Raw genomic sequence first — 24,037 nt, 5'->3', positions numbered from 1 at the left:
GCCTGGATGATCTGTCAAGTTGAGAGAGTGGGGTGCTGAAGTCCCCTACTATGATTGTGTTACTGTTAATATATTGCTGTAGCTCTTTCAGTAGAAGTTTTATGTATTTAGATGGCTTCTCATTGGGTGCATAGATATTAATAATTGTTAAGTCCTCTTGATTGACTGATCCTCTGAGCATTAAGTAGTGTTCATTTCTATCTTTTTTAATCTTATCTATTTTAAAGTCTATCATGTCAGATATGAGAGTAGCTGTTCCTGCCCTTTTTTGTGGGCCATTGGCTTGTATGATAGTTTTCCATTCTTTCACTTTAAGTCTGTGTTTGTCTTGTTGCGTTAGGTGGGTTTCCTGTAGAGAGTATATTGTTGGGTTGTGTTTTCTGATCCATCTTCCTACTCTGTGTCTTTTAATAGGTGAATTCAGGCCATTGACATTTATTGATATCAAAGATTGAAGATATTTTAACGCCATTCTTGTAGAGTTTTAGAGTGTGTTGATATATGTCCTATTTGTGGTGGTCTGGTTGTTTATAGGAGACCTTTCAGAACTTCTTTCAGGGCAGGCTTGGTGATGGTTGCTTCCTTCAACTGTTGCTTGTCTGAGAAGGTTTTGATGCTTCCATCTAGTCTGAATGACAGTCTAGCAGGATATAGTATTCTTGGCTGAAAGCCTTTCTCATTGAGCACTCGATAGATATCTTGCCATTCTCTTCTGGCCTGTAGTGTTTGTATGGAGAAGTCTGCTGCTAATCTTATGGGTTTTCCTTTGTAGGTGACTCTTTGTTTTTCTCTTGCAGCCTTGAGGATCCTTTCTTTATCCTTATTCCTTTCCATTCTAAGTATGATATGTCTTGGTGTCTTTAGGTCTGGGTTAATTCTGTTTGGGACCCTCTGGGCTTCTTGAATCTTTATGTCTTTGATGTTGTCTAGACTAAAGAAGTTTTCAGCTACTATGGCCTGGAAAATGGTTTCTTCCTCTCCTTCTCTTTCTTCCTCTGGTATGCCAATAATGCGTATATTGTTTCTTTTGAAGTCATCCTATAGGACTCTGTTGTTGTTTTCAGCATCTCTTAATCTCTTTTTGAGATCTCTTACTTCTTTTTTGGTTGTCTCTAATTCATCCTCAATCTTGCTAATTCTGTCTTCAGCCTCATAGATTCTATTCTTTCTGCCCTCTACTGCTTTCTGGAGTTCTTCTATTTTGTTGCCCTGCTCTGATACTGTTTTAGCTTGTTCAGCTAGTTGCATTCTTAGCTCAGCGATTTCAGCTTTCAGCTCTCTAATAACCATGAGATAATTAGTATTTTCTTCCATATTCTCATTTGTTGTTCCTGTATTTCTGATTACAATTTTTTCAAATTCTTTACTCACTCCTGTTATTATTTCCTTAGCTAATGTTTGGATGTTGAACTCGTTATTTTGTGCTTCACCCTCTAGAGGACTTTTAGCTGGACTCTTGTCCTGGTTCTATTCTCCAATATTTTTTCTTGTTGTTTTTACCATTTTATATTATGTTATGAGTTCCCTTTATCAGTACTTTTCAAATTATTGACCACTATTGCCTGGATTGACTTGTGTCTAAGTAAGTTAATTAAAGGGTTCACAGTGGTGGATGTTAACAGTTGTTTCAATCCCTGAGTTGGAGCTCAGTGGTTTAAGAGCCTCTTTTTTTTTCCTTCCCTGTAGGATATGGGAGCCTGAGGGCTTTTAAACTGTCAATAGGCTTCTTAGCTTAATCACTGACTCCTGACCAAGAGATAAAGCAGGGTGTGGCAGAGATAATCCAGTGGTTATGCAAAGAGACTTTCACAGCCCCTCAGCTATGCCACTGAGGTATAGGTCTTCTCCTGAGTTTCCTGGTTATATCTCTGTCCCCTGGTGTCCCTTCCTGTCACTGCTCCAGATTCTGAGGGTAGTATCAATGGAGACTCAGAGTTGTGCTTGGTGAGTCTCTGGGGAGTCCTCTCCTCCCTTAAGCTGTCCCCTTGTTGTGGAGCAGACTGGAGGTGGTGACTCAACTGATAAACTGCTGAACTGTTAGCAGTCAGTTAATCTCTCCTTAGGCTCCTCTCTCCTCTCTGTCACCAGCCACACGTGTTTGTACTCACCAGTGATTTACTGGGTTCCTGTGGTCATTCTAGTCCTGTCTTGTTTCAGTCCCGGGTGGTCTCCTTTGGTATTCCTAGTTGATCTGGGAGAGGAGAGGAGACTATATTTTTAAAGAATGTTTTCTTTTTAAGACTTTATTAATTTATTAATGGTAAACATAAGAGGAGAGAAAGAACCAGACATCACTCTGATACATGTGTTGCCAGGGATTGAAGTCAGGACTTCATGCTTGATTCTGATGCTTTATCCATTGTGCTACCTCCCAGGTCACTACATATATATATATTTCCCAGCATTCACTGATCCTAGTACAATATGACTTGCTCTTAGTTTGAACAAATAATGTATGTGCAATCTTCAGAAATAAAAAAGTAAATGTCTTTGCTAAAACTGTTCATGGTGCCTTGCTGAATTTAGAAGCAAGCCCCAATCCCAACTGACTTAACTCTGAAGTATCTTACCCTTACAGTTAGGATGTCTGTTGCCTCTGTGATGCTTCCAGTGCCACGAGAGGAGAGTCGTTGGGTCCTCGTAGACAAGTGCAGATGACTTCAGTTCCCCATAGACTAGAAAGTAAAAATTATGAAGTGGCATATTCTTGGGCAAACATTACAGTATAACTATATATACAGGGAGGCAAGGAGCAATACAGCTCTATAATTCAGTGGAGAGATGAGCACACAGCTGGATAAGAAAGCAGGGCTTTGTTGACTGAGTAACATTTGGCACATTAGAGTCAAATTAAATATCTAACAAGGTAAACAAAAGTCTAAGTAGCAGATCACCTCTTCATCTTCAGGGACACAGGAGCCAAAAATAAATCATCCTGCGGGAAAGCCAGAAACAGTTTTTTAAAAATGAAAACCTCCTTCAGATATGAAATGTGAAGTTGGGATTAAAACATTTTCAAATATGAGAAGTCAGTTGGTAGAAAATCTAAATGGTGGGGTCAGGGAGATTGCTTGATTGCTGTGCAAAAAGTTTCATGCCTGAGGATCCAAGGTTCCAGATACCATCCTTGAAAGCACCATAAACCAGAACTGAGCAGAGCTCTAGCAGACCCCTCTCCTCACTTTTGCTGGTCATCTCCATCAGGAACAGCATAGTGGACCCTCTTGTGGGCCTCTATAGGACCTTCCCTCAATATGGGTCAGTATTGATGGGACTGCCCCATTCTCCAAGGGGGGATTGGGTTGGCATTACTCTGCCACTCGAGGAAAACGGGTCCTGCAATGAGTGCAGCCTATAATGTTCCTAGCTATGACTACAGAATGCGAGCTTAGACCCGCAAAGATGCAGAGGCTTCACAGGCTCCTGTGCTGAATATGGACCCTAGATCAGATCGATGAAGTTTACAGTTAACAATATTTATATAATTTCCCCATAACTGGGAGCTACTCTCTTCCCTGATTCCTACTCCTATTTCCAACTCTGATACCATTTCCCTAGACAGTGCCTTAGGCCTACCTGCATGTTAGCTGTAGGGTTCAGGCAAAATTTAGTAAAGTTGGGGGGGCAGGGTGTGCGCACCAGGTTAAGTGCACATAAGGATCCTGGTTTGAGCCCCTAGCTCCCCACTTACAGGGGGGTTGCTTCACAGGTGGTGAAGCAGGTTTGAAGGTGTCTGTCTTTCTCACACCAAGCCCCAGAAATAACCTTGGAGGAAAAAAAATTAGCAAAGCCATGGCCCCTTGGAATATACCTAAAATAGACTTACTAGCTTTTTCCAAAATGAAGACCCCAAATCAGATCTGTTATAGTCTTACCTTTAGATTCCTGATTATCAAACAATTTGTTCTGCCTATATCTCAATGCTATTTTTAGCCACCAAGTTCCAGATGCTACCATGACACCAACCTCACTTCACTGGATGGATGACCTCACCTATGTGCCCTAGAACCCCACCTCTCCAGAGCCCTGCCCTACTAGGAAAGAAGGAAACAGGCTGGGAGTACAGATTGACCTGCCAATGCCCATGTCCCATGGAGAAGCACTTACAGAAGCCAGGCCTTCCACCTTTTGCACCCCATAATGACCTTGGGTCCATACTCCCAGAGGGATAAAGAATAGGAAAGCTATCAAGGGATGGGATGGGATGCAGAACTCTGGTGGTGGGAATTGTGTGGAATTTTACCCCTACTACCCTATAGTCTGTCAATATTTCCATTTTATAAATAAAAATCATATAAATAATAAAAAAGAGTGTTCAATTCCACAAAATTCCTACCACTAGAACTCCTTATGCCATTCTCCCACCCCCACCCCCAAAAGCTTCCCTATTCTTTATCCTGAGTATGGACTCAGGATCATTATGGAGTGCAGAAGGTGGAAGGTCTGGCTTCTGTAATTATTTCTGTGCTGAACATTGGCACTGGCAGGTTGATTCATATTCCCAGCCTGTCTCTCCTTTCCTAGTGGGGCAGGGATCTGGGGAGGCAGGGTTCCAGGACATATTGGTGGGGTCATGGGCCCAGGGAAGTCAGGTTGATATCATGGTAGTATCTGGAACCTGGTGACAGAGTAATGAAGCTGGAGGGTTGACATTCCAAGCCTGACGTCTGTGGACACAATCCAAAGTGAAACATGTTGAGGTGATATGGGTTGTATTGAAAGGTAATTTTTATTGCACATCCACTGTGCTATATAACTGTGCTATATAACTGTAGGTGTTAGAATTGCAGTAGGAAGACAAGCAAGCATCCCACACAGGAATCAGCATTTTAGTAGAAAAAAAGACAAAATGAACCAAATAATTTTAGATGATGATTAGTTCTGGGGGACAATGGCATAGAATGAGATTCAGAGTGTTTAGGAGACTACATATTGGGTGGCCAAGTAAAGACTGAAGAAGGATAAGGGGCCAGATGGTAGCACACCTGGTTAAGTGCACACATTAGAGTGGGCTAGGACTCAGGTTTAAACCCCTTGTCCATAACAGCAGGGGTATAACTTCATGAGTGGTAAAGCTAGGTTGCAGGTGTTTCTTTGTCTCCCTCACTTTCTACTTCTCCCTCCCCTATCAATTTCTCTCTGTCTATCCAATAATAATAAATAAAATAAAATGACTGAAGAGGGACTATGGAAACTGAAAATTAAATAACAATTGTGCCAAGAACTGAGGCAAGAACATTCTAAGTAGAAGAAAAAGTGTTAAGGCTCTAGGGTGGCAATTGATTTGGTCAGGACAAAGTATAAAAATAAAATGCAAATATAATGAAATACCTGGCTGCATTTCTCATGTCTAAAATGATTGTACTAACAGTAGAACAATCAGTAAGTTCTACTGACAAAGGCTCAGATGTTACAGAATAATTGAACCGAATTCCTGAATTAATTCTAAGAGCTCTTGGCCTAGACTCAATGTTAGAAATATGAGACAAAAATGAGACAAGTAGAGTCAGGTGTGTAGACAAAGGGAGGTTTTAATGCAGTGGCCTGGGCAGAGTGAGAACCCCTGCCAGGGGTAGTTTAGGAACCCTGGCCAGGGAAAGCTCAAGAGAGCCCAGTCAGGGGAGTTTAGGAGATGGCCCACGGACAGGTTGGCGGGCCTTATATAGGGTCTTGGTTCAGGGCTATTTTCAGTGGTGTGAGAAGGCCTGGTGGTCTTAAACTTATGATCTAGTCAGGAATATTTCTGGTTGGATGTGTGCTGTGCGGGCAGGAGTAAGTTAAGTTTTTCTTTTTCTTTTTTTTTTTTTAAATTTATTTATTTTTATTTATTTTATTTTTTAAATTTATTTCTTTATTGGGGAATTAATGTTTTACATTCAACAGTAAATACAATAGTTTGTACATGCATAACATTCCCCAGTTTCCCATTTAACAATACAACCCCCACTATGTCAATTATCGTCCTTCATGGACCTGTATTCTCCCTACCCACCCACCCCAGAGTCTTTTACTTGGGGGCAATATGCCAATTCCATTTCAGGTTCTACTTGTGTTTTCTTTCTTTCTTTTTTTTAAATTTATTTCTTTATTGGGGAATTAATGTTTTTATTTTTAATTTATTTCTTTATTGGGGAATTAATGTTTTATATTCAACAGTAAATACAATAGTTTGTACATGCATAACATTCCCCAGATTCCCATTTAACAATACAACCCCCACTATGTCATTCATCATCTTTCATGGACCTGTATTCTCCCCACCCACCCACCCACCCACCCCAGAGTCTTTTACTTTGGTGTAATACTCCAATTCCATTTCAGGTTCAACTTGTGTTTTCTTTTCTAATCTTGTTTTTCAACTTCAGCCTGAGAGTGAGATCATCCCATATTCATCCTTCTGTTTCTGACTTATTTCACTCAACATGATTTTTTCAAGGTCCATCCAAGATCGGCTGAAAACAGTGAAGTCACCATTTTTTACAGCTGAGTAGTATTCCATTGTGTATATACACCACAACTTGCTCAGCCACTCATCTGTTGTTGGACACCTAGGTTGCTTCCAGGTTTTGGCTATTACAAATTGTGCTGCCAAGAACATATGTGTACACTGATCTTTTTGGATGGATGTGTTGGGTTCCTTAGGATATATCCCCAGGAGGGGAATTGCAGGGTCATAGGGTAGGTCCATTTCTAGCCTTCTGAGAGTTCTCCAGACTGTTCTCCACAGAGGTTGGACCAATTGACATTCCCACCAGCAGTGCAGGAGGGTTCCTTTGACCCCACACCCTCTCCAGCATTTGCTGCTGTTACCTTTTCTGATGTATGACATTCTCACAGGAGTGAAGTGATATCTCATTGTTGTCTTGATTTGCATTTCTCTGACAATCAGAGACTTGGAGCATTTTTTCATGTGTTTCTTGGCCTTTTGGATCTCTTCTGTGGTGAATATTCTGTCCAAGTCCTCCCCCCATTTTTGGATGGGGTTATTTGTTGTCTTGTTGTTGAGTCTGGCAAGCTCTTTATATATGTTGGTTATTAAACTCTTATCTGATGTATGGCATGTAAAGATCTTCTCCCATTCTGTGAGGGGTCTCTTGGTTTGGGTAGTGGTTTCTTTTGCTGTGAAGAAACTTTTTAATTTGATGTAGTCCCATAGGTTTACACTTACCTTAGTCTTCCTTGTAATTGGATTCGTTTCATTGAAAATGTCTTTAAAATTTATGCGGAAAAGAGTTCTGCCAATATTTTCCTCTAAGTATCTGATAGTTTCTGGTCTAACATCCAAGTCCTTGATCCACTTGGAATTTACTTTTCTATTTGGTGAAATACAGTGATTCATTTTCATTCTTCTGCATGTTTCAACCCATTGTTTCCAACACCATTTGTTGAAGAGACTCTGCTTTCCCCATGTAATAGTCTGGGCCCCTTTGTCAAAGATTAGATGTCCATATGTGTGGGGCCTCATTTCTGGGCTCTCAATTCTATTCCACTGGTCAGTGTGTCTGTTCATGTTCCAGTACCAAGCAGTTTTGATGACAATGGCCCTATAATACAGTTTGAGATCTGGGAGTGTGATGCCTCCGGTTCTGTTCTTTTTTCTCAAGATTGTTTTGGCAATTCTAGGTCTTTTCTGGTTCCAGATAAATATTTGTAGCATTTTTTCTATTCTCCTAAAAAATGTGCTTGGGATCTTTATGGGGATAGCATTAAATTTGTAGATGGCTCTGGGTAACATATTCATTTTGATGATGTTAATTCTTCCAACCCATGAACATGGAATATCTTTCCACTTCTTTGTGTCTTTTTCAATTTCTTTGAGTAGTGACTCATAATTTTCAGTATACAAGTCTTTCACTTCTTTGGTTAGGTTTACTCTTAAATTTATTTCTTTATTGGGGAATTAAATGTTTTACATTCAACAGTAAATACAATAGTTTGTACATGCATAACATTCCCCAGTTTCCCATTTAACAATACAACCCCCACTATGTCATTTATCATCCTTCATGGACCTGTATGTCTTTTACTTGGGTGCAATACGCCAATTCCATTTCAGGTTCTACTTGCATTTTCTTTTCTGATCTTGTTTTTCAACTTCTGCCTGAGAGTGAGATCATCCCATATTCATCCTTCTGTTTCTTTTTTTTTTCCTGATTTTTTTTTATTGGGGAATTAATGTTTTATATTCAACAGTAAGTACAATAGTTTGTACATGTATAACATTCCCCAGTTTCCCATATAACAATACAACCCCCAGTAGGTCCTCTGAATCCTTCTTGGACCTGTATTCTCCCCACCCACCCACCCCAGAGTCTTTTACTTCAGTGCGATACGCCAATTCCATTTAAGGTTCTACTTGTGTTTTCTTTCTGATCTTGTTTTTCAACTTCTGCCTGAGAAGTTTTTCATACATAGGTGAGGGCTCTGCTTGTCCCCAGTACATCTCCTTCAGTCTGTTTCAGCAAACTAAGTTCTTTCAGTGAGGATAGGGGTCAAGACTCAGCAATGTTTCCTTCCTTCACTCAGTGCCATCACTAGAATACAGTTGGAATGAATTCAAAGAGTAGAGTGTTTTGTTTGAATGTTAGGAAGAAAGCCTACGATAATGTCATCACTATTAAAGATACTGGCCCAGGACCAGGCAGTGGTGCACCTGATTGTGTACATTTGTTACAATGCACAAGGGCCTGGGTTCAAACTGCCAGCCCCCACTTGCAGGGGGAAAGCTTCATGAGTATTGAAGCAATGTTGCAGCTGTTTGTCTCTCCCTAGCTACCCCTTCCCTCTCAATTTCTCTCTGTCTCTATCCAATAAATAATAAACTAAAAAGAAAATAAAAAGCACTGGCTTGGTAACCCCTTTCTTCATGTAAAGACATGCAAAGTTGCAAATGCATTTTTTGAATCAGGATAAATATTCAGCCCCCCCCCCCTTTTTTCCCAGTAAGAGTGCCCCAATCAGTGTCTAGAGCTCTACTCATTGTGCTGACAAACCCAGGGGAAGCCTGCATATTGCTCACAAAGCTGCTAGAAAATACTTTTTTTTTTTTTCCTCCAGGGTTATCGCTGGGACTCAGTGCCAGCACTATGAATCCACTACTCCTGGAGGCCATTTACCCCCATTTTTGTTGCCCTTGTTGTGGTTGTTATTGTTGTTATAGCTGTTGTTGTTGGACAGGAAAGAAATAGAGAGAGGAAGGGAAGACAGAAAGGAGGAAAGATAGATGCCCGCAGACCTGCTTCACCGCTTGCAAAGCGACCACCCTGCAGGAGGAGAGCTGGAGGTTCGAACCGGGATCCTTATGCTAGTCCTTGAGCTTTGTGCCATGTGCACTTAAGCCGCTGTGCTACTGCCCAGCCCAAGACTTCTTTTAATACCTCTTCACAGTCATGGTCTGGGGCCATTGCAGTCAGCCTGCACCAGCAGACTTATCAAGAAAAGAGTCCTTGTTCTTCAGGAGAAAGTCTTCCAGGAAGGCCAGCAGAGTGGGAAGTCAGGCTGCATGAGTTCTAATTTTGGAAAGCTGGCCAACACATAACGATAGCTCTAGACTCTCAGTCTCTGTGTAAAGGAAGTGGAGATGCAAACACTCCAGCTGATCTCTGCCTTGGGGGTCCAGGTTCTTGCAGGCCAGCAGCAATCTTAGATAGCCATTGACCATGAAACCCTAGGTTTATTCTTGGGCACGAAGCCCTAGGTATCTTCTGAGTAAGCATTATAGACTCACTGTTCCTGCCACACAGGGATGAGATGGCTTGAGGGACAGCCACACCTCTTAAAGAGACAAAAAGGCTCATCTCAGCAAAGGTCTGGCAGTCTTTGAGAGGCCAGGAATTTATATCTAGCAGAATCTGGCAGTATACAATTTCTCTGTTCATAATTTTTTTCTCTGTGTCTAAGGCTTGGTACCCTCTCTTAGAATACCTGGTTCCAGCCTAAATTAACAGAGACGGCAGCTCCTCCTCCTTCTTTTTTTTTGCTTTTGCCACTGGCTGGTGAAGAATAGGCCACCAAGACCCTATTCTGTTCCTACTTACTCTGGCAAAACTAAATCTAGAGTACAGGGCATTTAGCAAATACTAACTATTGATCTATATGGAATTGATCTTTTATTACATCATATACTCAGGGGACTAAAAGCAGTTCTGGAGTGTCCCTCTTGCCGCATCAAAGGAGGGATACTCACTCAAAAACAAACTAGATCCCACTGCAGCCTACTTGGCCATCAGCCTAGCTGTGCCAGTTTAAAATGCCCTACCTGCACTTTTTCCTCTGTTCAGCATTGCCTGATAAGAGAATACATTTTCCGGGTTAATTCTTCTAGCTTTTGTAAGGCAAAAGGTTTTAACTATTAAATTACACTTAAGAAAATCAAGCCAGACTTAAAGTACTAAACAGAACAGACATACAAGCATCTAGATAATTATTGTAAAAAAAATGTCTTTGAAATACTTTATCATCTAATTAGAAACAGTGGAGCTCAGTCTTGATTTAGGCTTACAGGAAGTCATTTTTATGTGTCTAACCCCAGTGAATGGTAACACAAGGAAGGGGCCTCTGCAGACTAGCCACAGATGGCTCACAGGTGCCCTCCTGGCCTGTGTCCTTATGGATACTTAAGGATGTCTTAACAATAGGGCTGTGTGTATATAATTCCCATGCTTGGTCTCCCCAAAGGGTGAGTACCCATTTAGCTGAAATGACTGTCAAAGGAACTGAAGGTTGGGCCCCAATCAGACGCTGTAGCTGAATCAGTGGGACCAAATCAGCTTCTCACACACTTTCACACATTCATACTAGAGTTTAAGAAACACCCCCAGTTTTAAATACTTATTTTTTTAAATTTTATTTAAGAAAGGATTAATTAACAAAACCATAGGGTAGGAGGGGTACAACTCCACACAATTCCCACCGCCCAATCTCCATATCCCACCCCCTCCCCTGATAGCTTTCCCATTCTCTATCCCTCTGGGAGCATGGACCCAGGGTCATTGTGGGTTGCAGAAGGTAGAAGGTCTGGCTTCTGTAATTGCTTCCATGCTGAACATGGGCGTTGACTGGTCAGTCCATACTCCCAGTCTGCCTCTCTCTTTCCCTAGTAGGGTGGGTCTCTGGGGAAGCTGAGCTCCAGGACATATTGGTGGGGTCTTCAATCCAGGGAAGTCTGGCCAGCATCCTGATGACACCTGGAACCTGGTGACTGAAAAGAGAGTTAACATACAAAGCCAAACAAATTGTTGAGCAATCATGGACCCAAAGCTTGGAAAAGTGGAGAGGAAGTATTAGGGAGGTACTCACTGCAAACTCTAGTGTACTTCTGCTTTCTTACTTTGGTGCCATACTCCAAACTCAGTCAATTTCTGCTTTGCGTTTCTACTTCTTTTTTTTTTTTTTTTTTACATGCATAACATTCCCCAGATTCCCATTTAACAATACAACCCCCACTATTTCATTCATCATTTTTCATGGACCTGTATTCTCCCCACCCACCCACCTACCCCAGAGTCTTTTACTTTGGTGTAATACTCCAATTCCATTTCAGGTTCGACTTGTGTTTTCTTTTCTAATCTTGTTTTTCAACTTCGGCCTGAGAGTGAGATCATCCCATATTCATCCTTCTGTTTCTGACTTATTTCACTCAACATGATTTTTTCAAGGTCCATCCAAGATCGGCTGAAAACAGTGAAGTCACCATTTTTTATAGCTGAGTAGTATTCCATTGTGTATATATACCACAGCTTGCTCAGCCACTCATCTGTTGTTGGACACCAGTTTTAAATACTTATATAACTAAAACACACACACATCACCTCTACCTCAGGCTCAACTTCGGAGGTCTACAACATTGAATGGGTGGGATCTGTTCTGCCCCTGGCTTTTCTGGCAAACAAGAGCACCAACTAGCACTCTGGCACTCAGTTTCAGGGGATTTATGAACTCCTGGCGGGACAATCAACACCTGCATTGGTTCCTTTGCCCTAAAATGAGCCCACTGTACCACTGTACTCACCGTCAGGATGTGCAGACTTGGTACCAGTTCAGTGTCTCATTTCTATTTTTAAAAATTTTTTTAAAGACTTTAAAAAATATTTATTCATTTTCCCTTTTTGTTCCCCTCTTTTTAAAAGCTGTTACTTATTTATTTCTTAATGAGAAAGATAGGAGGAGAGAGAAAGAACCAGACATCACTCTGGCACATGTGCTGCCGGGTATCGAACTCAGGACCTCATGCTTGAGAGTCCAAAGCCTTATCACTGTGCCACCTCCTGGACCATGGCCCTTGTTTTTTTTTAATTGTTGTAATTATTATTGTTGTTCTTATTGATGTCTTCATTGTTGCATAGGACAGAGAAAATTGGAGAGAGGAAGGGAAGACAGAGAGGGGGAGAGAAAGATAGACACCTGCAGACCTGCTTCACCACTAGTGAAGCGATGCCCCTGCAGATGGGGAACCGGGGGCCTGAACCTGGATCTTTACGCTGGTCCTTGAGCTTTGCGCCACCTGTGCTTAACCGCTGTGCTACCGCCTGACTCCCTAGTGTCTCATTTCTAAGCCTCCACCTGGGTAAGCCTTCATCCTAGGTACCTCAGCCCATTCCTCCAGCATGGTAGGGTACTCTGGAAAGCTTCAGAGGTGCACACTTCCTAGTTCTAAGGCTGAATTTATGTACTGGGGCTCCCAGGAGGAGCAGATTCCAGACCCAACATTGGGGTCATGGCTGGTCCATCTCACTGGGAAAAGCCTCCAAAATGTTAAGGAACTCTATTAATAATCAAGATGACTGAAGCTGAGGTGGGTGGAGGAAGAAAGGAGCCTTTTATTGATGCATGAGCCAGGAGCTCAGATCATTCTAATAACTCTGGCCCTGAACAAAGGGATGGTAGAAGCTTATATAGGGAGTGCAGGCTTGAAAGCAAAAGTGTCATTACAGAAGGAGAGGCTGCAAGGTTAAGGGACTCGTACCCATTGCTCAGGGTCTGGCTACCTTAGTTACTGTTATCTTTCTTGTATTGCTTTGTCTGAGAAAGTTTAGCCTCAGCAAAAGATACATCACTGGGGCAGTGGGAAGTGGGGTGGAGGTGTACCTTTTAGGAGGGCAGAAGCTAGCCACGGTTACAGAAGTTGCCTTCTTAGTAAAAGTTCAGTCTGACCTTCTTCATCATCTCTACTTGTTATCACTTGCTCACTCATTAAAGGCCAGCTTGCACTAACTACCAGCACTCTCTCAGACCTTCTATAAATTTTAACTCTTTATTATATTTTCAGTCATTCTGTCCTGTATTGAGGCCTACTTACAAATGCCTCACAATCACATTATTTTTTAAATATTTATTTTTTCCCTTTTGTTGCCCTTGTTTTATTGTTGTAGTTATTATTGATGTTGTCAGATAGGACAGAGAGAAACGGAGAAAGGAGGGGAAGACACAGGGGGAGATAAAGAAAGACACCTGCAGACCTGCTTTACCACCTGTGAAGCAATTCCCCTGCAGGTGGGGAGCAGGGGCCTCAAATCGGGATCCTTACGCTGGTCCTTGCACTTTCTTCCACTTGTGCTTAACCCACTGTGCTACAGCCTGACTCCACAGAATCACATTATAAGCACATATTATAAACATACCCAGGGGCTAAAATATGGAAGTTTCTTGATCAAGGTCTTAGATGTTAGACCAGAAACTATAAGATACCTAGAGGAAAATATTGGCAGAACACTTTTCCACATATATTTTAAAGACGTCTTCAAGGAAATGAATCCAATTACAAAGAAGACTAAGGCAAGCATAAACCTATGGGACTACATCAAATTAAAAAGCTGTGTAGCAAAAGAAACCACTACCCAGGAGTCCGGTGGGTAGCGCAGCAGGTTAAGTCCACGTGGTGTGAAGTGCAAGGACTGGTAAAGCAGGTCTGCAGGTGTCTATCTTTCTCTCCCCCTCTCTGTCTTCCCCTCTTCTCTCCATTTCTCTCTGTCCTATATAACAAAGATGACATAAATAACAACAACAATAATAACTACGATAACAAGGGCAACAAAAGGGAAAATTAAAAAAAATAATAAATAAAAGAAACCACTACACAAACCAAGAGACCCCTCACAGAATGGGAGAAGATCTTTACATGTCATACATCAGACAAGAGGCTAATAACCAAAATATATAAAGAGCTTGGCAAACTCAACCACAAGAAAACAAATAACCTCATCCAAAAATGGGGGGAGGACATGGACAGAATATTCACCACAGAAGAGATCCAAAAGGCTGAGAAACATATGAAAAAATGCCCCAAGTCTCTGTCAGAGAAATGCCAATAAACACAACAATGAGATATCATTTCACTCCTGTGAGAATGTCATACATCAGAAAAGGTAACAACAGCAAATGTTGGAGAGGGTGTGGGGTCAAAGGAAACCTCCTGCACTGCTGATGAGAATGTAAATTGGTCTAACCTCTGTGGAGAACAGTCTAGAGAACCCTCAGCAGGCTCAAAATGGACCTACCCTATAACCCTGCAATTCCTCTCCTAGGGATATATCCTAAGGAACCCAACACACCCATCCAAAAAGATCTGTGTACACATATGTTCTTGGCAGCACAATTTATAATAGCCAATGCTGGGCTGAGCTTCACTGACGGGAGACAGACGACCAGGGACTCATGGTTGAGCTGTTGTATGCAGTATCTCTTTATTCATGCAGAACGAAGCACAATCTAAGCCAAGCTAAGCTAAACTAAACTAATATACTTGCCAAGTAGGGTGTAAACAGGATGTGATGTAGAGAGGGTGGAGAGAAAAGTGACTGATGAAAATCAGGGTGTCACAAGGGGAGGGGGCGGAGCAGGCGAGAATTCTACCACGGAACCACCAATGCCCTGGAGGGAGGGTGGTGCTTAGTAACAGTGGTTATGTAAATAGAATACAGTGTTAAGCAGGGGGGATTAAACCAATGAAACAGAGGGGGTTTTTAGAAGCAAAATTAGAAGCATACCAACAAGCTAAAACTTGGAAGCAACCCAAGTGTCCAACAACTGATGAGTGTCTGAGCAAGTTGTGGTATATATACACAATGGGGTACTACTCAGCCGATCTTGGATGGACCTTGAAAAATTCATGTTAAGTGAAATAAGTCAGAAACAGAAGGATGAAGATGGGATGATCTCACTCTCAGGCAGAAGTTGGAAAAGAAGATCAGAAGAGAAAACACAAGTAGAACCTGAACTGGAGTTGGTGTACTGCACCAAACTAAAAGACTCTGGGGTGAGTGGGGCAGAGAATATAGGTCTGAAAAGGATGACAGAGGACCTAGTGTGGGCTGTATTGTTATATGGAAAACTGGGAAATGTTACGCATGTACAAACTATTGTATTTAGTGTCGAATTTAAAACATTAATTCCCCAATAAAGAAATAAAAACATGGAAATTTCTTCTATCACTTTCAACTTTCAGTCAAAGAGAGGAAGAAACTTTCTAAATGCCTGTCTAGTCATAACTATGACCCCAAAAGCCATCCTTTGCTCTTGAGCTGAGCTGAAAGGAGAGACTTGTAGCCCGAAGGACATGGAAAACTTTAGACTCAGGAACACTTGTGAATTTTGTAACTTGTTCAGTGCTATTCTATTTGACAACCCAAGGACCACTAGAGAGAACAGTTAACTTTTTAATTTAACAGTTAAAAAGCCAGAGTGGGGAGTCCTTGGTAGCGCTGGGGTTAAGGGCAGGTGGCACAAAGCACAAGGACCGGCGTAAGGATCCCAGTTCAAGCCCCTGGCTCCCCACCTGCATGGGCATCGCTTCACTAGTGGTGAAGCAGGTCTGCAGATGTCTATCTTTCTCTTCCCGTCTCTGTCTTCCCCTTCTCTCTTCATTTCTCTCTGTCCTATCCAACAACGACGACATTGATAACAACAACAATAATAACTACAACAACAATAAAAAAAAAAAAGGGCAACAAAAGGGAATAAAAAAAAAAAAAGCCAGAGTGTCTTTCTTCAGTGCCTGTAGATTATTTTCTTCAGTGCTGCCAGTTCTGAAAATCTCCAGAGAAGCAGTTCTTTGTTAGTAACCAAAATTAGAGAAGCAACGTGAATCCCTAGGAACTACTGTTAGGGGAAAAAAAAACAACAATAGCAACAACAACAGAAACTGTTGCCGACTGTGACTTTAGGACAGTGGTTCTCAGCCTTGGGAAGATGTGGCTTCCCAGACCAATTAACACCAGATTCTGTAGAATAAATCTTCCCAAGAGAGTCCAGGTTGCAAAGAAGAATTGCACATCATATTTCCTGTGGCTTAGAAATCTCTTTTCAGATGTTGACATGTTTATGAATCACCCAGGAAGCTTATTAAAATGCAAGATATTGGGAGTCGGGCGGTGGCACAGCGGGTTAAGCGCACGTGGCACAAAGTCAAGGACCGGCATAAGGATCCAGGTTCAAGCCCCCCGCTCCCCACCAGCAGGGGAGTTGCTTCACACGCGGTGAAACAGGTGTGCAGGTGTCTGTCTTTCTTTCTCTCCCCCTCTGTCTTCCTCTCCTGTCTCCATTTCTCTCTGTCCTATCCAACAAGAACGACATCAATAACCACAACAATGTTAAAACAACAAGGGAAAATAAATAAAATAAAGCAAGATGTTGGGGCAGCGAAGATAATATGATGATTACTTTCATGCCTAAGGCTCCAGAGTCCCAGGTTCAGTCCCCCACAACACCGTAAACCAGAGCTGAGCAGTGCTCTGGTAAAGATAAACAGACTTCTTTAAAATGTAAGTTATGATGCAGTATGTCTAAAGCCACACCCTTAAGGGTTTGCATTTTTTTCTTTATAAGATTAATGTATCTATTAAAAAAACATTTTAATGAACTACAGAGAGAACAGCATGAGAGAGAGAGAAAAAGAGAGAGAGACAGAGATCAAACAGCACTGCTTAGGTCTGGCTTATGGTAATGCTGGGGATTGAACCTGAGACTTCAAAGTGAGGTTCTGGGTTTTCAACCTGTTCACCAGAGTTATCTATACTGGGGTGGAGTGTGTGTGTGTGTGCGTCTGTGTAGGGATGGTAAATGGGAGGCACTCTGAACTGCCACCTTTGGTATATTAAACCTGGTCACTAGGTTTGCTGATCCCATCAACTGATTAATTAATTATTGGATTGAGATAGAAAAAAAATTGAGAGGGGTGGAGGAGCAAGAGAGAGAGAGAGAGAGAGAGACAGCTGCAGCTCTATCTCACCACGTGTGAAGCTTTCCACCTGCAGGTGGGCACCAGGGGCTTGAACCTGGGTCCTTGTGCACTATAGTATGTGCACTCAACCAGGTGTGCCACCACCTGGCCTTGGTTTGTTGACTCTTCACAGTGATTTTATTATTATAAGCTCATGCTTTCCAGTGCTAGATATTTTTAAATATAAGCCTTGAGAATCTCATTACATTTAAAGGAAAGTCTGCACATTGGGTTGTGAGAAAAATCATGGCATATTTTTGCATAGAAAAAGACATCATATTACAGTGCACAAAGATCCAGGTTTAAGCCCCTGGTCCCCACCTGCAGGGGGAAAGCTTCACGAATGGTGAAGCCAGCCTGTGGGTGTCTCTCTGTCTCTCTCCCTACCTTCTCCTTTCAATTTTTCTGTCTCTATACAATAATAAATAAATAAAATATTAAAATAAAAAACATTAAAAAAAAGACATCATGACTTTCCCAACAATTCAATAATTTACTATGGTTTACAAACTTTTTACCCTCTTCCCAAGGTCTCACATATGAATGACTCCAGAACTGACTTTTTTTTCTTCTTCTTTCTTTCTTTCTTTCTTTCTTTCTTTCTTTCTTTCTTTCTTTCTTTCTTCCTTTCTTTCTTTTACTTTTACATTTTTAAAAAATGTTTGCCTTATATTTGATATGACACAGAGAAATTGAGAGAGGCAGAGAGACACCTGCAGCTCTGCTTCACTGCTTGTGAAGCTTCCCCCAGCCCACTCCTACAGGTGGGGGTCAGGGGCTTGAACCAGGGTCCTTGTGCATGCTAATATGTGCACTTAACCAAGTGCTCTACCACCTGCCCTACTTTTCTTCTCTCCTCTCCTCTTCCTTCCTCCTCTCTCACTTTCTCTCTTTCTCTTTCCCCAGAGCACTGCTTAGCTTGGCTTATGGTGGTGTGGGAGATTGAATCTGGGACTTCAGAGCCACAGGCATGATAATCGCTCTATTTTAAAAAAATATGTAAATATTAATTAATTAATTTATTTATTACCAGAGTACTGCTCAGCTCTTGCTTATGATGGTGCAGGGGATTGAACCTGGGATTTTGGAGCCTCAGGCATGATAGTCTCTTTGTATAACCATTATGCTATCCTCCTTTCCCATTTTTCTCCTCTTCTCTTCCTTTCCTTTCCTTTCCTTTCCTTTCCTTTCCTTTCCTTTCCTTTCCTTTCCTTTCCTTTCCTTTCCTTTCCTTTCCTTTCCTTTTCTTTTCTTTTCTTTCTTTTCTTTCCTTCCCCTCCTCCAAAGATTCACTTACTTGTGTGGGAGAGGGGGAGAGAGGCAGAACATCACTCTGGCACATGTGATATCAGAAACCTCATACTTAAAAGTCCAACACTTATATCCACTGTGGCACTTCCTAGTGTGCCAAAATCAACTTTACAGATTTATTATTATTTTTTTTTTTCACCAGAGTACTGCTTACCTCTGGCTCGTGGTGGTGGCATGGATTGAACTTTGGACTTTTGGTGACTCAAGCATGAAAGTCTTTTTGTTCTCTGTTTTTTTTTTGTTTTGTTTTGTTTTGTTTTGTTTGTTTGTTAAGTTTTTTACTATATTTCTGGGAAAAGATAGCCAGAAGTCGAGAAGGAGGGAGGAGATAGATAGATAGGTAGATAGATAGATAGATAGATAGAGAAAGACCTGCTGCACTGGTTCATCACTCTCAAAGCTTTTCCTCTGCAGGTGGGGACTGAGGGCTCAAACCCGGGTCCTTGAGGATTGTAACATGTGTGCTCAACCAGGTGCACCACCACCCAGCTCCTGAAAGTCTTTTTGTATAACAGTTATTCTATCTCCCCAGCTTTATTCAGCTGAAATTTGTCCTCTTTACTCTCCTGGTAAGCCATTCTAAGTAGATGACCTTTCTTCCCCTTCTCTATCTTCTGACCCATGCTCCCACTGGTACTGACTGCTGTGTGAAATTAGTCTGCCTGTTTTGTTTTGTTTATGGCTTTTCCGTTCACCCCCACAATAATATTGACAATGAAAGAAAACTACTCTTTGTCTAGGGTACTGGTATAACCCAATTCCTCAGATCCTAGAAAAGAGTCTGATACACATTTCATTATCACAATAAAAATGGATGGTGGCTAGAAAGTGGCTCACTGACAGGCTGGGAGTATGGATCAACCTGTCAGGTGTGCCACTATTCCCGCCTCTCTTTTATATTCTCTACTGAGGCTTTGAAATTCTTTCTGAGGCAGGTAATACAAAATTTTTATTTGAAGTGAATCAATTAATACTGAAGATGACAAAAATTAGCCAACATAATATGAGATAGTTACCAATAAACCTTCTGCTCACTAAGCTCTTGAAAAGCCTCAAGCATTACTTACCTAGCAGGGGAGATACCATGATCACAAAAATCCTCATACAGTACATATCTTTTGTCTATTCATAAAAATATCTGCGCAGTGATTTTAGTTGTATAGGAAGTGGAAAAGTTAATCCTAGAAATCTTGGCTGTCTCTATCCAATAAATAAAGATAATAATGAACAAAAAAATTAAAAAATAAAGACTTCTATGCCTGAGGCACCAAAGGTCCTAGATTCAATCCCTAGCACTATCATAAGCCAGATCTGAGCAGTACTCATAAAACAAACAAATAAATAAATGGGGCTGGGTATTGACACATCTGGTTGAGTGCATCTGTTACGGTGCTCAAGACCCTGAGTTTAAGCTTCACCTACAGGAGGAAGTTTTGTAAGAGTGAAAACTGTTGCAGGTGTTTTTTTTTTTCTCTGTCTCTCTCTTTTTCTATCTCCTCCTTCCTTCTCAATTTCTCTCCATCTCTATCCAAAACAAATAAAATACATAAATAAAATATTTTTAAAATAAACAAAGAAGAAAATAAAAACAGAAATCTTGGAATTGTGGTGGGAGAAATAGCTCAGCTTGTAGAGAGCTGGACTTGCATTCCTGAGAGTCCATTCTGGGTTCCCAATACTGCTTATGTATTGGAATTGAACTCTGTTTCACCCTCCTCTCTCCCTCCCCTCCCCCTTTCACCAGAGCACTGCTCAGCTCTTGTTTATGGTGGTGCAGGGGATTGAACCTGGGACTTTGGAGCCTCAGGCATGAGAGTGTCTTTGCATAATCATTATGCTATCTCTGCCCCCTTTCTCTCTCTCTCATGTAACTATCTCACATGAAATAAATACAAGTACATCTTTAGATAGGGGAGACAGCATAGTGGTTATGCAGTAAAACTTTCATGCCTAAGGCTTAGAACAGCTAGGTTCAATACCCAGAAACATCATAAGCTAGAGTTGAACAGTGCTCTGGAAAACAAAACAAACTAGAAAAATATCTTGGCTCTATAAAAAGTGAAATACTTTATCTAAAAGAGATTTTTCAAAAGAATTTCTTCAAAAATTTCATACAGCTGTAAATATAGGGCCGTGGTGGAGGCACACCCAGTAGAATGCATATAAGTTACAATGCTTACGGACTCAGCCAAGCCTCTGGTCCCACTTACAGGGGGAAGTTTCACGAGAAGTGGAACAATGAATGCTATAGGTCTGTCTGTCCCTCTCTCTCAAATATTTTTTTTATTAATTAATGAGAAAGATAGGAGGAGAGAGGGGTCAGTGGTGGCACACCTGGTTGAGCGCACATATTATAGTGCAAAAGGGCCTGTATTCAAGGCCCCAGTCCCCACCTGCAGGGGGAAAGCTCTGTGAGTGGTGAAGCAGTGTTGCAGGTGTCTCTCTGTCTCACCTACCCTTTCGATTACTGGCTATCTCTATTCAATAAGTAAAGATAATTAAAAAAGAGTATGATTTAAAAAAAAATTCAGTGCTCCAGACTAATTAAGAATGGATCAGCTAAACTTTTGTTAGACTCCAGATATATTAATGTTTATGATAATATCCTTATATAATTAGACCTGGGAACTGAGCTCTGACCCTACGACTCAAAAATGTCCTCACAGCCCTGAAGGTGGGGGAGTGGATAGACTGTTGGACTCTTAAGCATGAGGTCTCAAGCTCAGGATTTCTTCTTTATTGTCTTTCTCATAAATACATAAATAGATCTTGGAAAAAAAAAGAAGTGTGTTAGTGTAGGACTATGAAGTAGGAGTGGGAAGGGAGGGCTTGAAAATATAAGAGGTTATGTACTTTATAATTAAGTTCCTAGTTTAGTGGTAAGATCCTGATAAATTATTTAAAAATGGGCAGGAGTAGATAGCATAATGTTATACAAAAAGTCTCTCTTGCCTGAGACTCCCAAGTTCCAGGTTCAGTCCCCTGCACCACCATAAACCAGAGTTGAGCTGTGCTCTAGTAAAATATATATATATGAAATAAACATTTAAAGTTATTGAAAAATGATTTATCTAGTTTATTAGTGAGGCCAACAAGAGAAGAGATAGAGAAGCAGAGCATCATTCTGGAAAATGTGATGCTAAGATCAAATTCAGTTAATTGAGGCTTAATGTATATAAATAATAAAACATTTCCTTCTAAAAAAGTTTTAAGAATATTAATAATTCAGTAAACTCTTTTTGTGGAAAGTCATAAAATAATATTGAGTCGTTTCTTTCTTTCTTTCTTTTTTTTTTTTTTTTTACCACTGTTTAGCTCTGGTTTATGGTATGTGGGGGGATTAAACCTGAGACTGGAACCTCAGGCGAGAGAGACCCTTTGCACAACCATTATGCTATCTACCCCACCCTAAATTCAACTTTTTATTTTTTTTCCAGAGCAGAGCACTGTCCAGCTCTTGCATATGGTGGTGTGTGTGTGTGTGAGGGGGGAGATTAAACCTGGGAGCTCAATGTCTGTCAAGTTTGAAGGTCATTTGCATATCCACAAAGCTATCTCCCCAGCCCTCTTTCTTCCCTTATTTTTAAAAAAGATGTTATTGATTTATTAATGAGAGAGAAAGAGAGAGAGAAAGAAAGAACCAGACATCACTCTGGTACATGTGTTGTTGGGAATTGAACTTGGGACTTAATATTGCCTGAGAGTACAATACTTTATCCACTGTGCCACTTCCTGGACCACTCTTTTTTTTTTTCTTGATTAGTGATTTAATATTGATTTACAAAGTTATAAGATAACAGAGGTATAATTCCACACTGTTCCCACCACTGGAGTTCTGTGCTCCTATTCCCTTCACTCGAAACTGCAGTAGTTCTCCTAAGGTCACAGATATGGGTTGACTGTTACTTCTATAACTATCTATCTATTTGCCTTTTTTCCCCCCAGCTTCTCTTCCTTTTTTTTTTTTTTTTAAGATTTTATTAATTTTTAATTTTTTATTATCTTTATTTATTTATTGGATAGAGATAGCCAGAAATCGAGAGGGAAGGGGGAATAGAGAGGAAGAGAGTCAGAGACACCTCCAACACTGCTTCACCGCTTGTGAAGTTTTCCCCTGAAGGTGGGGACCGGGGACTCGAACCTGGGTCCTTGTGCATTGTAACATGTGCACTCAACCAGGTGCACCTCTACCCGGCCCCGTAGATTTTATTTATTTATGAGACAGATAGGAGGAGAGAGAGAGAAAAAGAGAAAAAGAACCAGATATGACTCTGGTACATGTACTGCCGGGGACCTCATGCTTGAGAGTCTAATGCTTTACCCACTGCGCCACCTCCTGGACCACTCTTGTCTTCCTTTTTAAGTCACACCTACACCTATCACTATTCCTAAATGTCCTTCCTTTTTTCACTTTCTTTCTCCGGGTGCTGATGGAAGTGGAGTTCAGAGCCCTCTGGTCATCTTCCCCTAGCATTTCTTCCCCTCTGGGAATATGGACCAAAATTCTTTAGGGGGTACAGAAGGTGGGAGTTCTGGCTTCAATAAATGCTTCTCCAATGGGCATGGGCATTGTCAGGCTAATCCATACCACCAGCTTGTTTCTATCTTTCTGTAGTAGGGTAGAGCTCTGGAGAGATGAGGATTCAGGACACATTTTTTTTTTAAACAGTCTTTTTTTAAAAAAAAATATTTATTTTATTTATTTATTCCCTTTTGTTGCCCTTGTTGTTTTATTGTTGTAGTTGTTGTTGGATAGGACAGAGAGAAATAGAGAGAGGAGGGGAAGACAGAGAGGAGGAGTGAAAGATAACACCTGCAGACCTGCTTCACCGCCTGTGAAGCGACTCCCCTGCAGGTGGGGAGCCGGGGTTCGAACCGGGATCCTTATGCCGGTCCTTGTGCTTTGCGCCACCTGCGCTTAACCCGCTGTGCTACAGCCCGACTCCCCAGGACACATTTTTTTCTTTCCTTTTTTTTAAAAAAATGCTATTGATTTAGTTATAAAATAAAAAATATCAATAAAACCATAGGATAAGAGGGGTACAATTCCATACAATTTCTACCACCAGAGTCAGGACACATTTATGAGGTCATCTATCCAGGGAAGTCAGGATGGCATCATAGTAGCATCTGCAACTTGGTGACTGAAAGGTAGTAAGATATAGAGCAGGACAGAATGTTTAATATACAGGAACCAAAAAGTAGGAATAGAGCAGAAGAAATTAGTGATCTTGGGTGGAAAGAAGCTAGGAAGTCTATTTTTAAAAAATATTTATTTATTCATTTTCCCTCTTGTTGCCCTTGTTTTTTTATTGTTGTGGTAGTTATTGTTGTTATTGACGTTGTTGTTAGATAGGACAGAGAGAAATGGAGAGAGGAGGGGAAGACAGAGAGGGGGAGAGAAAGAGAGACACCTCCAGACCTGCTTCACTGCCTGTGAAGTGACTCCCCTGCAGGTGGAGAGCCGGGGGGTGGGGGGGGGCTCGAACCCGGATCCTTAAGCTGGTCCTT

Source organism: Erinaceus europaeus, chromosome 9, assembly GCF_950295315.1.
Source record: "Erinaceus europaeus chromosome 9, mEriEur2.1, whole genome shotgun sequence".
Taxonomy (NCBI): domain Eukaryota; kingdom Metazoa; phylum Chordata; class Mammalia; order Eulipotyphla; family Erinaceidae; genus Erinaceus; species Erinaceus europaeus.
The sequence above is the reverse complement of the archived record's forward strand: the minus strand, read 5'-3'. Positions refer to the sequence as shown.